At 52.2% G+C, this 14913-nt stretch overlaps 1 long non-coding RNA gene across 1 annotated transcript in view; it reads left to right on the top strand.

Moving 5' to 3' along the window:
• Positions 1-14288, top strand: part of LOC103220947 (uncharacterized) — a 57297-nt gene extending 43009 nt beyond the window's left edge. The window contains exons 2-3 of the long non-coding RNA XR_012095480.1: positions 11270-11456; positions 12068-14288. This is a non-coding gene — a long non-coding RNA (uncharacterized lncRNA). The remainder of the gene's footprint in view (positions 1-11269; positions 11457-12067) is intronic.
• Positions 14289-14913: the final 625 nt, after the last annotated feature.

Below are 14913 nucleotides of genomic sequence, written 5' to 3'. Positions count from 1 at the left end.
AGTTGATGTTTGTATTTTTAGTAGAGACGAGGTTTCGTCGTGTTGGCCAGGCTGGTCTCGAACTCCTGAGCTCAAGTGATCCGCCCATCTTGGCCTCCCAACGTGCTACGATTATAGATGTGAGCCCCTGTGCCCGGCCGCCTCCAACTCTTTACTCCTTGTGAAAAATGTCACATTTAAAAGTCACAATTTTATTTCTATGGATTTCCTTTTATGTTGAGTCCATACTTGTATTCCAGTTTATAGTTCAGTGAGTAAGAAACTGACAAGGAAATCACTTTTCAAAGTCATAGGAGGAAAGCGGCTGCTTGGAACCGGCTGCCTAGACAGCACACGCTGATTATTCACTCCCCTGCGTGGTGGCCGTCACAGCGGCCTCCAACACTGGAACCCACGTCCCCTGTGTCGCGGCCATCACTTCAACCCACGTCCCTTGTGTTGCAGCAGTCATGGCTGCCTCTGACACTGGAACCCACGTCTCCTGCGTCACGGTGGTCACAGCTGCCTCCAGCACTGGAACCCACATCCCCTGTGTCACGGCTTCCTGCAATAGTGGAACCCACATCCCCTGCATCACGGCCATCACTGCAACCGATGTCCCCTGTGTCACAGCAGTCACAGCTACCTCCAACACTGGAACCCACGTCCCCTGTGTTGTGGCTGTCACTGGAACCTATGTCCCCTGTGTTGTGGTTGTCACTGGTACCTTTGTCCCCTGCATCGTGGCCATGATGGCTGCCTCCAACACTGGAACCCACATCCCCTGCTTCACGGCAGTCACGGCTGCCTCCAGCACTGGAACTCAAGTCCCTTGCGTCGCAAACATTTATTCCAGACCCACTGCACTGTCTTCAGTCTGAAATCTAATGATGTAAAAGAAGAGAGATCATTAGGTCACTAATCAATACAGCGTAGTCAGGGCATTCAAAACTGTAGCTGCAATTATTTTTTTTTGTTTTTTGAGACGGAGTCTGGAGTGCCGTGGTGCGATCTTGGCTCACTGCAAGCTCCGCCTCCAGGTTCACGCTATTCTCCTGCCTCAACCTCCTGAGTAGCTGGGACTACAGGCACCCATCACCACTCCTGGTTAAGGTTTTTTTTTTTTTGTATTTTTAGTACAGATGGCATTTCACCATGTTAGCCAGGATGGTCTCGATCCCCTGACGTCGTGATCTGCCTACCTCGGCCTCCCAAAGTGCTGGGATTACAGGCGTGAACCACCGCGCCCGGCCTGTAGCTGCAATTTTAGAAATAAAATATGTCAGATACCCCTTTTCATTCTGTGGTAATGATGAGACTTGCAGGGTTAGCACATCCCTGATCATATATTTTTCTTCAGTCCCCTCCCTCCTGAAGAACCCTCAATGGCTCTCCATCACTAATGCACGGGGGAAAACTGGTGTCCTCTCTTCTGCCCAGCTGGGGACTGGAAGTGACCCAGGACCATGCCAGGAAGAGTTCTGGAAAGGCTCCTGGGACAAATGCAGGATGACCTGACCTCTGCTGCCAGGGGCTGACTCTCTCTGACTGCAGGGACCGCGTCTGCTGCTTTGGAAGAGCCAGGCGCCAGTGTCCTGGCTGGTGGGCAGTCCCTGTGGTGGTCACAGGCATCGTTGCCAGGTTACTAGTGTAGTTGTTGGTTTACTGGTGAAACAGCTGGTTTATTCATAAAGCAATTGGTTTACTGGTGTGTTGGTTGGTTTACTGGTATAGTGGTTGGCTTACTCATAGAGTGGTTGGTTTACCAGTGTAGTGGTTCATTTACTTGTATAGTAGTTGGTTTTCCCTTTGTTCCTTCTCACAACTTTCCAGAGGTTTCTGAATCATTTGGGAGGAAACGCTGAATCCTGCCCAAACTTCGCAAGCTGCAGCCCCAGCTCTCAGGTCCCTGGGCCCTGGCCCAGCACATGAGGCCTTGGTGTCTCCAGAGGCCGCCACCAGGTACACGTGTCCTCTGTTGCTGGCGATTCGGGTCCACCACACTATACAGAGTTGCTCCCAGGCCCTCTGACTGATTAGTGGTTGATTTACTCTTGTAGTGTCTGGTTTACTGGTATAGTGGTGGTTTATTGCTGTAATGAGTGGTTTACCAGTGTAGTGGTTAGCATGGTGATTGCTTTACCAACGTAAGTGGGTGGTTTACTGGTGTAATGGATGGTTTACCAGTCTAGTGGCTGATGTACTGGTGTAGTGGCTGGTTTACCGATGTAGTGGTTGGATTACCAGTTTAGTGGGTGGTTTACCAGCATAGTGGCTGGTTTACTTTCGTAGTGGCTTTGTTTACTGGTTTGGTGGCTGGTTTACCAATGTAGTGGTTGATTTACTGGTATAGTTGTTGGTTTAGAGTATAGTGGTTGATTTACTGGTGTAGTGGTTGGTTTACTGGTGTAGTGGTTGATTTATCAGTGTAGTAGCTGGTTTACTGGTGTGGTGGTTGGTTTACCAGTGTTGTGGTTGGTTTACTGATGTAGTAGTTGGTTTAGCAGTATAGTGGCTGGTTTACCGGTATAGTGTTTGGTTTACTGGTATAGTGGTTGATTTACCAGTGTAGTAACTGGTTTACTGGTGTGATGCTTGGTTTACTGGTGTAATGGGTGATTTACCAGTGTAGTGGTTGGTTTACCAGTATAGTGGCTCGTTTACCGGTGTAGTGGCTGGTATACTGGTGTAGTGGCTGGCTTACTAGTGTAGTGCTTGGTTTACTGGTGTAGTGGCTGGTTTACTGGTGTAGTGGCTGGTTTGCTGGTGTAATAAGTGGTTTACCAATATAGTGGTTGGTTTAGAAGTATAATGGTTGATTTACTGGTGTAGTGGCTGGTTTACTGGTATAGTGGCTGGTTTACTGGTGTAATAAGTGGTTTACCAGTATAGTGGTTGGTTTAGAAGTATAGTGGTTGATTTACTGGTATAGTGTCTGGTTTATTGGTGTGGTGGCTGGTTTACTGGTGTAGTGGTTGGTTTACTGGTGTAGTGGCTGGTTTACTGGTGTAGCGGGTGGTTTAGTATAGAGGGTGACTTAGTACAACAAGGGACCACTGCCTCCCAGGGTTGTGTCGGGGACTCCCCTGTGGCCTGGGCACAGCTGCGGCTGCGGCTGCTTCAGCACACAGGGATGTCCCCCAGGATGTGACCTGACCGAGGGCTCAGGAACACTGTGGGTGGGAGGGATGAGCAGGGCATTCAGGGGAGCTCTGGCCCATGGAAGCCGCCCAGCATCCCCCTTCTTCTGGGAGCCAGTGTTTTGCTGAGATTCAATGGACCCAGAGATCTCAAGCCTGGGGACCCAACTCCCCAACCCACGTTCTGCCTCAGGGAGAGAAGTCCACGCGTGGCCCAGGGCACAGGAAACCCCTCCCCACAGGAAACCGCAGGCTCCAAGAAGGTCGTTCTCGCCGACCACGGTGTCCAGAGCTCTTCCAAATGAAAATTGTTTTTCCATTTTGGGGGTTGAGGGAAGTGGATTTAAATGCTGCCAGCAAAAACCAGTTCACAAGGCAGTTTTGGACGCTTCTACCTTCTCCACAGGACGTTTTACAGCAGCGCCTGTGGGCCTGCATGAGTTTGTATTCAAGATTGGAGGCTTCTGTCGTACTAAGAAATGTGAAGTCATTACAAGTGACCAGTGTATGGAATCCGCCCGCGGTGAGCAAGATCACGTTAGAACCCCCAGCTTGTTATGATTATTATTATTGCACCTCTACATGAAGCCCAGCAGTGGTTTGAAGTTGGAATGTCACAGACTCTGAAGCCCCATCAAGGGCCTCTTCGACCTCAACAGAGACGCCCATCTGAGGATGGGCTCCAGCAAACCTGCTCTGAGCCTTCCCTTCCCTTGTGCCCCTGCCTCATCGCTGCCACGTCTACCTCTTGGGCCCACGTGCAGACATGGACAGGCCCACCCTGCCCTATTCTCCTGGCTTTCGCTTCCCCCACCCCAAAGCCTGAGGAGTCCTTTGGAGACATCAGCCTGATTTCCTTCGTTCCTTTTCACAACTTTCCAGAGGTTTCTGAATCATTTGGGAGGAAACGCTGAATCCTGCCCAAGCTTCACAAGCTGCAGCCCCGGCTCTCAGGTCCCCGGGTCCTGGCCCAGCACATGGGGCCTTCGTGTCCCCAGAGGCCGCCGCCAGATACACGTGTCCTCTGTTGCTGGCGATTCGGGGCCCCCACAAACATCGGCTATACATGGCGTTGCTCCCAGGCCCTCTGACTTCATGCATCACCCATGACCTCTGGACTGACTGTCTCTGCCGCAGCCTGTGCTCACAGAGAGTCCAGCACCCCAGGCTGCGCCCGACGCCTGGCATGGAAGAGACACCCAAACGTTTGTTGGATGAATAATTCACAAAAAGCTCTCTGCTGGCCAAAGGTGCCTCTCCCTGGAGTGGAGCTTGGGTAGAAGTGAGGGGCGGGGCTTGGTGAGACCAGCGGGTGCAGGTGCTTGGCCGGAGGAGGTCGGGAGGCGATGTGTGTGTTGGCAGAGTGCTTTACACTTAGAAAGCTCATCATTTCTACGACAATGTGAGGAGGTGTGCTTCATGCAGCCCCGCGTGTCCCGGAGGACCTGGGCCTCCTTCAGGACCTCACCAGCAAACAAGGGCCAGGCTCTTAGAGCTGCTGGCACAGCTCTGCCTGGGAACATTCGTGGCATCCAGGAGGCCACATGGACTCAGGAACGGGAGTGTCAGGGTGGTAAGTGACCATGGGCTGAGGTTGCTTGAAGGACACTCCGTGGTGAGGCTTCTCGAGGGAAGCGTTCTGAAACATCCACCAACTGCTGCCCATTCAAATTCCATCACTGCAATCATTTTCCTCCTAAAATTTAATAACACAGAGCTGGAAAATTTGATGACCCATTCAGACCCTTAATGGTTTTATAAAACAAAGCTAAACTCACTTAAACTCACAAAGCTAAGCTGGAGCACACAATAAAACCTTTTCATAAATTGCTTTTTCTTGTTTCTGTCACTGATATGAGTTGTCACCAAACTTAGCATTCCACTCTCATATTTATGCAAAACATTTGTTTCCTGGCTATAAATCACTGTCATCTTATCCCACTTCACCTTCTTTTAATTTTTGTGGTCAGTGCTAGCCATCAACACAAATACTAACTTCCCCCCCTAACGATTAGCTAATGAAATGCACATGACTTAGATTTGTGCCTCAGCAAGATGATGGAGGTCACTGTCCAATGTGAGAAATTTTAAAACAGTACCTGCACCTGTGGCTGGAGGGCACTGGGAGGTGCAGGTGGGGTGGGAGGGAGGGCTGGGGGCCTGGCACTCGCAGGGGAAGGGGTCGCTGTTGAGGTTTGTGTGCCACCAAAGATGGTCCAGGGTAAGGTCTGGGTGTGGCATGACTTGAGGTATCTGCCACTTCCTCGAGGCTGTGTCCCCGGGAGCCTCCCGTCGGCGACCCACGGGCACGCTGGTCTGTCTCCAGTGGGATTTGGGAGACTCTGGTCCCTGTGTACTTGGAAGGCCCCGACTTTTCCACCCCGATCATGTGGCTCCTGGTAGAGCAGCTGAAGGAGGTCCCCTCCCTGCAGGGCATCCAGCCCGGAACCTCCGTGCCTCCTTTGGAAGCTGCAAGAAGGCAGCCTCGCAGAGCCAGCCCAGGAACGAAACACCGCCTTTCTGGCATGTCCTGAAATGAGCTCCAGAAACTGGAAAAACTGATTTCCGTAGGTCTATGGAAAAATCTTGTGGCGCTTCCTCCACCCTCTAAAAAAATAGGCTTCCCAGCCTGTGTTTCTGTTTGATCGGCAGGGCCAATGTTTTAGAACCGTCTCTGGTTACCCACCAGGCTGGCCTGCGGTGCGTCTAAGGTAATCACAACAGTGCTGGTTAATGCTTTTTGAACATGCTGTCTATCAAGCTGGGCTGCAGACTGCACTTACACTGTTCTAAACCTCACGACAGCCCTGCCATTATGGATTACTGCCCATACTTTGCAGACGAGCGAACCTTGCTCAGAAGTGCCGAGTGTCCTGCGGGGCCCACAGGATCGGCGGTGAGTGTCCCCCACCTGCTGTCCAGGTGGGGAGGAGTCCTGAGGTTTGGCATTAGCTGATTTCTGTGGTGTAAATTCTCCCTCTACCTATGACTGACTTCCAGCTACAAACCCAACATCAACCAGCTCACAAATTTTCTGAAAATCTAATAGTCGGTAAAATTTACAGAGCCAGTTCCAGCACTGCTGCCTCTGATCTTCCTGAGCCTGAAGCTCTTCGTTTTGGCTTTCCTGTTATCCTGGCTTAGACGACAAAAGTCAAGTCATCAGACCCCTGAAGCCGGGTGGAGGGGGCAGCACAATCAGCCTGACCATGGCTTTCCTTCTGCACAGTTTCCCCTTTTCTTTTCTGGCTTTTCCCACGTCTGCTGCACCACCCACTCTGCACTGCCCACTCTGCACCACCCACTCTGCACCACCCACTCTGCACCGCCCACTCTGCACCACCCACTCTGCACCACCCACTCTGCACCACCCACTCTGCACCGCCCACTCTGCACCACCGTGCTTCCTCTTCCCAGGCAGGCCCACTCTGCAGTCCCCGCGTGGAGGGGCCAGCGCTGAGGGAGGGCGGACTGACAGCAGGGTCTCTTTGCTGAGCACATACACACCGTATTGTAGGCATGCCTGTCGGTCCCCAGCTCGCCACTTTAAAGGGGGATTCTGAAGGGGGCACAGTCCAGTTCCTCTCCTCCAGTGACTCCCCACAGCCTGCTGGGCCCCAGAGCCAGAGGCCAGGCCCTGTTCCAGCCCCAGTGGATTTTCAGTAGCTTTGCAAGGAAGGGACTGCCATGCACGTGTCCCCGTCGAGCACCAGCAATTTTACTCTCTGCAGGGTAGAATTTTTTCCGTTGCCAAGGTGGGGGCACTGCCCAGAGCAGGAAAGGGAGCTCCTCAGCAGAGACTAGCCTGGGATGAGGACACTGTGGTGCAGAAGAAAATCTGCCTGGCCGTGGTGCTTAAAGCTGCCACGCTCGGCCAGAGGAAGCCCCCAGCTGCATGTTTCCACAGTTGGCCAAGGGTGACCCAGGCCATGGACATGGAGTCCAGACAGCCCGGGCACGGTCGCTTGCTTGTGTATTCAACTAGCCTGACTGCACAGGATCTGTCAGAGCCGTCCCTGTGTGCTGGGCCCCGGGTTATCTTCCATCCCTGTCTCCTGTCTCGTTGAACCTCTATTGGGCCCATCCACAATGGGCGGGACTGGTTTTACGGCAGAACCTTCTAGAATGAGGGCATTGTGGGGAGCAGGGCCTCTGGCTGGCTGGGGTTTTGTTCTGTCTTCACCACTCTGCAGCTCTGTGATTTGGGGACGAGCACTAATCACCCTGTGCCTCAGTTTCCTCGTCTGTATAATGGGGTAATACCAGCTCCTGCCTGTTTCTCTGCTTATTTGTTGTCCTGAGAATGACATGACTTAGCAGGTGTGAGGCACCAAGGCAGCACCTGGGTACAAAGCTCCCCAGCCACATTCATGGCCACAGCTGTCACCGTCACCACCTCACTCCCCAGGGTGGTGGGAGCGCTCTCTGTGGCTGAGAAGGAGGGGGTTCAGGAGATGAGGAAGGCGGGAAAGGTGGAACTTGGCCCAGGGGAGGCCAGGATAAGGGGCTGCCCCGCCCTGGCATCCTGCAGGCTGGGGCAACTCGGCTTTCCCGGGTCCATTCCCAAAGGAGCCCACTGTGTGCCAGGGTGGGCTCAGAGGACCTGCTGGTGAGGGGCCCTGCATAGGGTTCGGCAGGACAGCCCCACTGCCCGGTAGCTCATAGCACAGGAAGGACCCCCCCGTCAGTGGTCGCTTACGGCGCAGGAAGGACCCCCGTCAGTGCCTCACTGCTGTGATCACGCCCTTTCCTTTGAGTTCTCCTTCTATGGATGATGAACCACAAAATACTCTCTTATTTAGGGACAAAGTTCAGGCTTTTTCGAGCTAAAGAGAGGATTTTCAAGCCCCGTGCATGGTCTCTGGCTACAAGCATTGGCAAAACCCACTCATCATGCCCTTTCCGTCCCCTCGTCACCCAGCTCTTCTCGGGTTGGCCGGTAGCTGGGCCAGTGGCTCCCTGCACAAAACCCCTCCGCGTGGCCTTTCCTTTTTATTTTCCAGATGAAGCCATCAGGCTCCCAGAATTGCTGCCTTTGAGAAGGCAGGGCAGATGCAGCTTGTGGAGGGATAGGGTCCAGCTCTCTACCCGCCGTGGGGGAAACCGCCGAGTTGCTGAGTTGAGCAAGCAGGGTGAGGCCTCCATGATCTTTACCTGGAGCCTCAAACTTGTTTAAGATCAGGAGGAGGCAGGAGTGGGGAGAAGATCAGGAGGAGGCAGGAGTGGGGAGCCGGGACTCACTCACCTGGAAATGGACACATGGCCGGAGTTTCAGAGCAGCCAGAGAATCCCAGCTACCTGAGGATCTTCAGGGTATAGAAGAAAATGTCATCAAGCCATGGGCATGAGAGAGGAGAGCATGTCCTTATTCTTCTCTTCCTTTAATTGTAATAATTGAAGAAATTTGAGACAGGAAGGGACCTTGGGGGATCTCACTCAGGGGTCCTGGTCTGCGTGAGGAGAGGCTGGGCCCAGGCGGCTGTGCTGAGTCCTGCGAGCGCCTCCCATTCCTCCCGCTCTTTCCTTCCCCCGGGTCTGCAGGGCCCCTCTGTGTCCCACACAGTAAGGGGGAGACCCAGGCGCGTCTGCAGGGTGGAGGTCAGCAGGAGAACATGTCTGCGATGCACGGAGGGACACGGTGGGGGCCAGGCATGGCGGGGATGGGCGCAGCCTCCCACACCCTCTGCCTGGAAGGGTCCCACGGGACTGAGTTCCAACAGGAAGCCCCCCTGGCTCTCCAGGGAGACAGTTTCGAGGTTGTTTATCTTGAGCCTGAATTGATCTGTTTGATGAAGCAAATCCTAAATTGAAGGCCTGGGGCTTCCTTGGCCCCACCCCACCCCCAGGCAGGGTCAGGGAGGCCCCCACAGCCTGAGTCCTGGCCGCTCACTGCGGCTGCCTTGTGCCCTGTCCAGGGTCACGTCCTGGCCCAGAAGCCTCGTCCAGGCCTCCCCTGAGGAAGAGGCAGGCCGGGTCCTGCTGGCGTCTCCCTGTGACACTCAACATGGGGACAGTGGGGACCTCACCTGGGTCGAGGGTGTCTGTGAGGCTGGATGCCAGCTGTGGAGACAGCAGAGAGCTCGAGGCGTCTTGCAAGCAGGGCCTTTGTGATGCCTCGGGCCCCACTGGGTATGGCCTCCCAGTTACATAAACGCAGGCAGTGTTCCCTTTGCTCCCTGCCTGCCTGGCTGACCCCACCTCGTTCTCACCACTGGAGGCAGGTTATTCCCATTTTACAGAAGAGGAAATTTAGACTTGGACAGACCAGGGCTGAGTCAGCCTGCATCACTCTGAGTGATGGGTCCGGCTGCCATGGAAGCCAGCTGCATGTGAGCCACGGGGACCAGCCAAGGTCGTGCTCTGAGCAGGGAGGACTTGGGAACACAATGTCCTGGGCCGCCTGCGCCAGCCGAGAGCTTGATGACATGTTCCCGGGGCAAGAACTCCCCCACCTTGCCCTCTCTCAGATGACACACGTTAGAAGGAAAGGAGGCCACAAGTCATGAAACAAGCTGCAAAATTTCCTTATGTTTTGCTTTTCATACTTAGAAATTAGACAAACCTGGTAACTTATAAATTTAGTTGAATATTTTTTTTAAGACACAAGGTCTCACTCTGTTGTCCACGCTGGAGTGTGGTGGTGCAATCGCTGCAGCTCCTGGGTGCAGGAGATCCCCCCGCCTCAGATTCCCAAGTAGCTGGGACCACAGGCGTGTGCCACCGTGCCTGGCCTGGCACATTTTGCATTCCCATTGGAAGTTAGAGGGAGCCTCCCCTCCGTGTCTCATGTAAGTCGAGATTCCTGTGCCGGTGGCACCTGACGGCTGCCAGAGGTTCTGTTCGCAGACTCCATTCTGCCTCTTTGTTCCTGCCACCCTGAGACTGTGTGGGCCAAGGGCTCTTCACCGCTTGGACTTCAGAAGTAAGAGGCAGAAACTTCACCAGCAGAGGCTGAGAAATAGGGAATTAATAGACAGTCCTTGGTATAAGATGATGTGATGGGTTCTTGTGTACAGAACGGGAGACTTTGTTGGGTGGCGTTGTCCATGAGCAGCCCTTTCCCGGAGTGCTGGCCCCTTCCCTCACTGCAAAGAGAAACGAGTCCCCCTCGTCTCAGCTGCAGTGTTCAGTTTAATTTCATGCTCTCAGGGCTGAGGAGAAATCCCTCTGGGTTTGAAACCTTCCTGTGAAATCTCTGCAAAATGTGGCTGTTGTTCCGACATCCTGCTTCTGCCTGGAGCGACTTCTGAATCCATTACCCGAGTCTTCACTATCGACACTTACTCATTTTTAAAAATTAATTATTTTTTAAAATTATACTTTAAGTTCTAGGGTACATGTGCACAACGTGAAGGTTACATATGTTTACATGTGCCATATTGGTGTGCTGCACCTGTTAACTTGTCATTTACATTACTTACTCATTTTTAAAGGCTCAGGTCAAATATCACCTGCTACTTGGACTGGCCTTGGTCTCCCCAGCTGATGTTGGTTTCTGTACTGACCACATGCACACAGCTGGCACTGGGCCCTGTCCGAGGCTCTGGGCTCAGCTCACTGTAGGGGCTTGCACAGAATAACTCCGTCCATCTGTTGCAGAGGTCGCGGTGCATGACCTTACACGTACCTCATGCATACGCGTGTCTTTGCAGTGGAGTGTAACTTCCTGTGTCTTTTGCAGGGTCTGCTACATAGACGGTTCTCTGCAAATGTTGGGCAAATATTGGGCAAATGTTGGTGGATTGATTGCTTGGTGTGTGGTGGCCACCTCCATCACTTCCTGGCCCTGGGTTGGGTCCTGGGCCCACCTGTGGATGTCAGCTCTGCTCACAATCTGCAGTGGCCTCATTTCACCCACCAGATGGAGACTGAGGTCCTTTGCGGGCTCCCAGGGCGCTTGGGGACCCATTTGCCATTGGCCTGGCCTGGAGTGGCTGAGTCGCCCCTGTGCCATGGCCACCAGTGGCCTCTGTGGAGTCCTGTCCGGGGGCAGAGGCACTGGACACCTGCCTCAGGTTCCTCAGTGGAACCTCCATCCCCTCAGGGTAGGGGCTCCTGGGGCAGATGTGGTCGGGGAGAGGGAGGGGCGAGGGAGGGGCCAGAAAGGAAAGTGACACTCAGCACATTTCAGTCACACATTTTCTCTTCAGACCTTGAAGAAACATGGCTTCTGAAACTTATGACGGTGCCTCTTCCTGCGTCTGCTCGATGCAGATGGTGAAGCTGATTGTCTACGGCCAGGATTGACCTGGTCCTGCTGTGGACGTTTAAGGGATTCCTATTATGAACAAATGACTCAAACATCTGCCAGAATTCAGTGCAGCCTGGGGAAGAAAGGTAAGCTGGGTTTTGCAGAAAGGGTGGCTCCTTCTCCTCATCCTCCAAAGGGCCTGGTCCCCCTGTGGAGTGACACATTAGAGGGAGGCCCCAGGGAGGAACCTGCACCCGGTGGGTTGCCCTGGCCAGTAGCCTTCCTCCCCGCCCCCCACTGCCCACAGCAGCTTGAAGGAAGCCCTCCGAGCCCCTGTGCGCCCATGAGTCCTGCACTGTTCTCTGCCCCCAAACACCCCGTGCCTCACCACAGTGGCCTAAAATCCAGTCCCAGTAAGGAGGTGTCCTACAGGGTACTGGCTGTAACCCTAAGAGAGTGCCAGGACAATGTCACCCGGGGGCCTGAGCCCACCAGGAGCCCACCCTTGTGGGCTCCCCACACTCAAGTCCCTGGACCCCAAGCCAACACGACCTCCTCCTTTTCTAAACCTTCTCAATGCTTCCATGGAACCTCTGAAAGCCATGGAAACCCGTACTCAACCCAGCAAAGCCCATGGGACCTCCTGGCTCTCCATGAAGCTAAGGTGTCTGCAGGGGCTGGACACTGCCTGGGAGCGGGATGTCCACCCCGGAGTGGCCACACTTTCCCATGTGTCTCCTTTTTGATTCTTCCACAGCCCAAAGGCAGGAGCAGATGGAAGCCCTACCCAGCCTGCAGGGGCAGGAGGGACCAGCACATGCCCCAGGATACATCGTGCCCCTGAGAGAAGCAAGGGCATGTGGCTCTGTAGACCCAGGTGGCTCCTGGAGCCAGGGGCTGAGGGTGAAGGGCACCCTGGGCCAGGGAGAGACATTCAGAGTACAAATGCAATCTCGGGTGTGACCTCGAGGACACAGAAACCAGTTGTGGAGGACACTGAAGATAAGGACCCAGAAGCCAGAGGCTTCATACATGAACCCTCCATGGATACTGAAGAGGAATATTCAGGCTTTCCCTGGATGGGACCACGGGCAGCTCTGAGCAGGAGGAGGTGCAGGGTCTGTAAAGCACATCACAGAAGGGAGGGTGCAGTGTCAGAGACATCTGCCATCGGGAACCAGAAAGCACACACGTGCACACACCACACAAGCTTATATGCACATACAGCACACACTCCACACATCACATACATGTATCACACATGCATAATCCCATACACAGCACACACTACAGACATGCATCACATATGCACACAACACATGCATACACAGATACTCTACACACACACATCATACATGCACACCCATACAACACATTCTCCACACAATGCATCACACATGCACACACAACACACACATTCTCCACACACCACACACATGCATCACATATACATACCTGTACACATATACAACACATACATGCACACATACTCCACACACCAGACACCACACACGTATACACACATGCAACACTTCACACACAACACACATCATACACATCACACATGCATAAACCCATACACACAGCATACACCACAGACATGCATCACAAACATATGCACACACATAACACATGCATACACAGATACTCTACACACCACACACACAAGCTTATATGCACACACATGCACACATACTCCACACACCAAACACATGCATAAACCCATACACACACAGCACACACTACAGAGATGCATCACACACACATGCACACAAACACGTGCATACACACTATACACCACAATCATATATGCACACCCATACAACACATTCTCCACACAATGCATCACACACGCACACACTCCACACACATGCATCACACATGTACACACACCAGACACCACACATATCACACAGGTATACACACATGCAACACTTCACACACACCACACATCATACACCACACATGCATAAACCCATAGACACACAGCACACACCACAGACATGCATCACACACAACACATGCATACACACTCTACACACCACACACATCATATATGCACACCCATACAACACATTCTCCACACAGTGCATCACACATGCACACACAACACACACATTCTCCACACACCACACACGTATCACACATACATTCTCCACACACAATGCATCACACAACACACATTCTCCACACATACATGCACACACATACTCCACACACCAGACACCACACACACACAAGCAACACACTTCACACACACCACACATGCATAAACCCATAGACACAGCACACACCACAGACATGCATCACACATATGCACACACACAACACATGCATACACACAGATACTCTGCACACCACATACACATCATACATGCACACCCAAACAACACACATTCTCCACACACCACATACACCACACACATGCATCACACATACATATGTATGCGCACACATCCAATGCGGCTTCTGGGAGGAAGAAGTGATGATATCCAGAAAGCCACCTGGTATGACCCCAACTCCATCCCCGAGGCTCAGGGAAGGATGGAAAACTTCAGCAAGCATTGTCTGTGCAACCCCCAAACTTACCCCTCTTATTTCTATGTCTCCCAACACAGCTTATTCTGAGGCAAAGGGATACTATCAGTGACTTACATTTTAGTGAGAATTTTAGCACTAAGATTTTAAACAAGACTTTCCACTGCCCTCTTCTAATATAGCGAGTCTTTTGTAATGTGGCTTCATCATGTAATGGGGAATTTATAGCTCGTGTAACTTCACTTTCCATCTAGTTTAAAAAGTCAACATAATGCTGTAAGTGTAAGATAAAAGAAATAAAGTGAAGGAAATTTATAATATATAACATGCACTTTAATATGACCGTGATCATTGACAACTGCCTAGAAGGTTGGTTACGGTTGCCTAATGCCTGCTAATGAAGATAAAAACGAAGTAAAGCGATTGTCAACAAAACAGTCTCAATGCTTTTTATTTCCAGTTCCTATTTTGAAGGAGTGACTAAGACATCCTGAGCAGGGTTTTGGAAGGTGTAGTGATCTTTGTGCGACATGGAAAACCTTGGTATAAAGCCCCTGTGAAATTAAATAATTCAGACCTAAAGCTGTTGAAAGTTAAGATCATTTTGCACCTTGAGAGGAGCGTGGCTGTGTGGCCTGAGTCACATGGTGTGAAGCTGCAACTTCTTTGATTCGAGGTCAAATCTCTTCCTCATTCTTGTCCTGTAAATGATTAGGAAGGACTGAATGGCACCAGAGGTGAGACCCCCTCGAGAGGATGACCCCTCCTTGTGGAAAGTTAAAGCGAGTTTCCTTGGACTGTAGCAAGCTGTGAGCAATCAAGTGAAATAGATTTAACCTGTGACCTCCTTGGAAAAGGCCGCAGCCCTGTTATACTTCTGTCTCTACTTATAACATGAAACTTTAACTTCTCACTTTAAAAGCAGAGCCCATTCGTCTAGAGTCTGTGTTTCCCAGGTGACGACCCTCAAGCTTTGCACTCAAACTCTATACTGAATCACCTTTTCCAAATTTCGTGATTAAAGATTGACATTTTGCTAACCACAAAGGGATGTGAAGTGGGCCT

Source organism: Chlorocebus sabaeus, chromosome 14 (assembly GCF_047675955.1).
Source record: "Chlorocebus sabaeus isolate Y175 chromosome 14, mChlSab1.0.hap1, whole genome shotgun sequence".
NCBI classification, from domain to species: Eukaryota; Metazoa; Chordata; class Mammalia; order Primates; family Cercopithecidae; genus Chlorocebus; species Chlorocebus sabaeus.
This window is presented reverse-complemented; position numbering and strand designations above follow the sequence as displayed.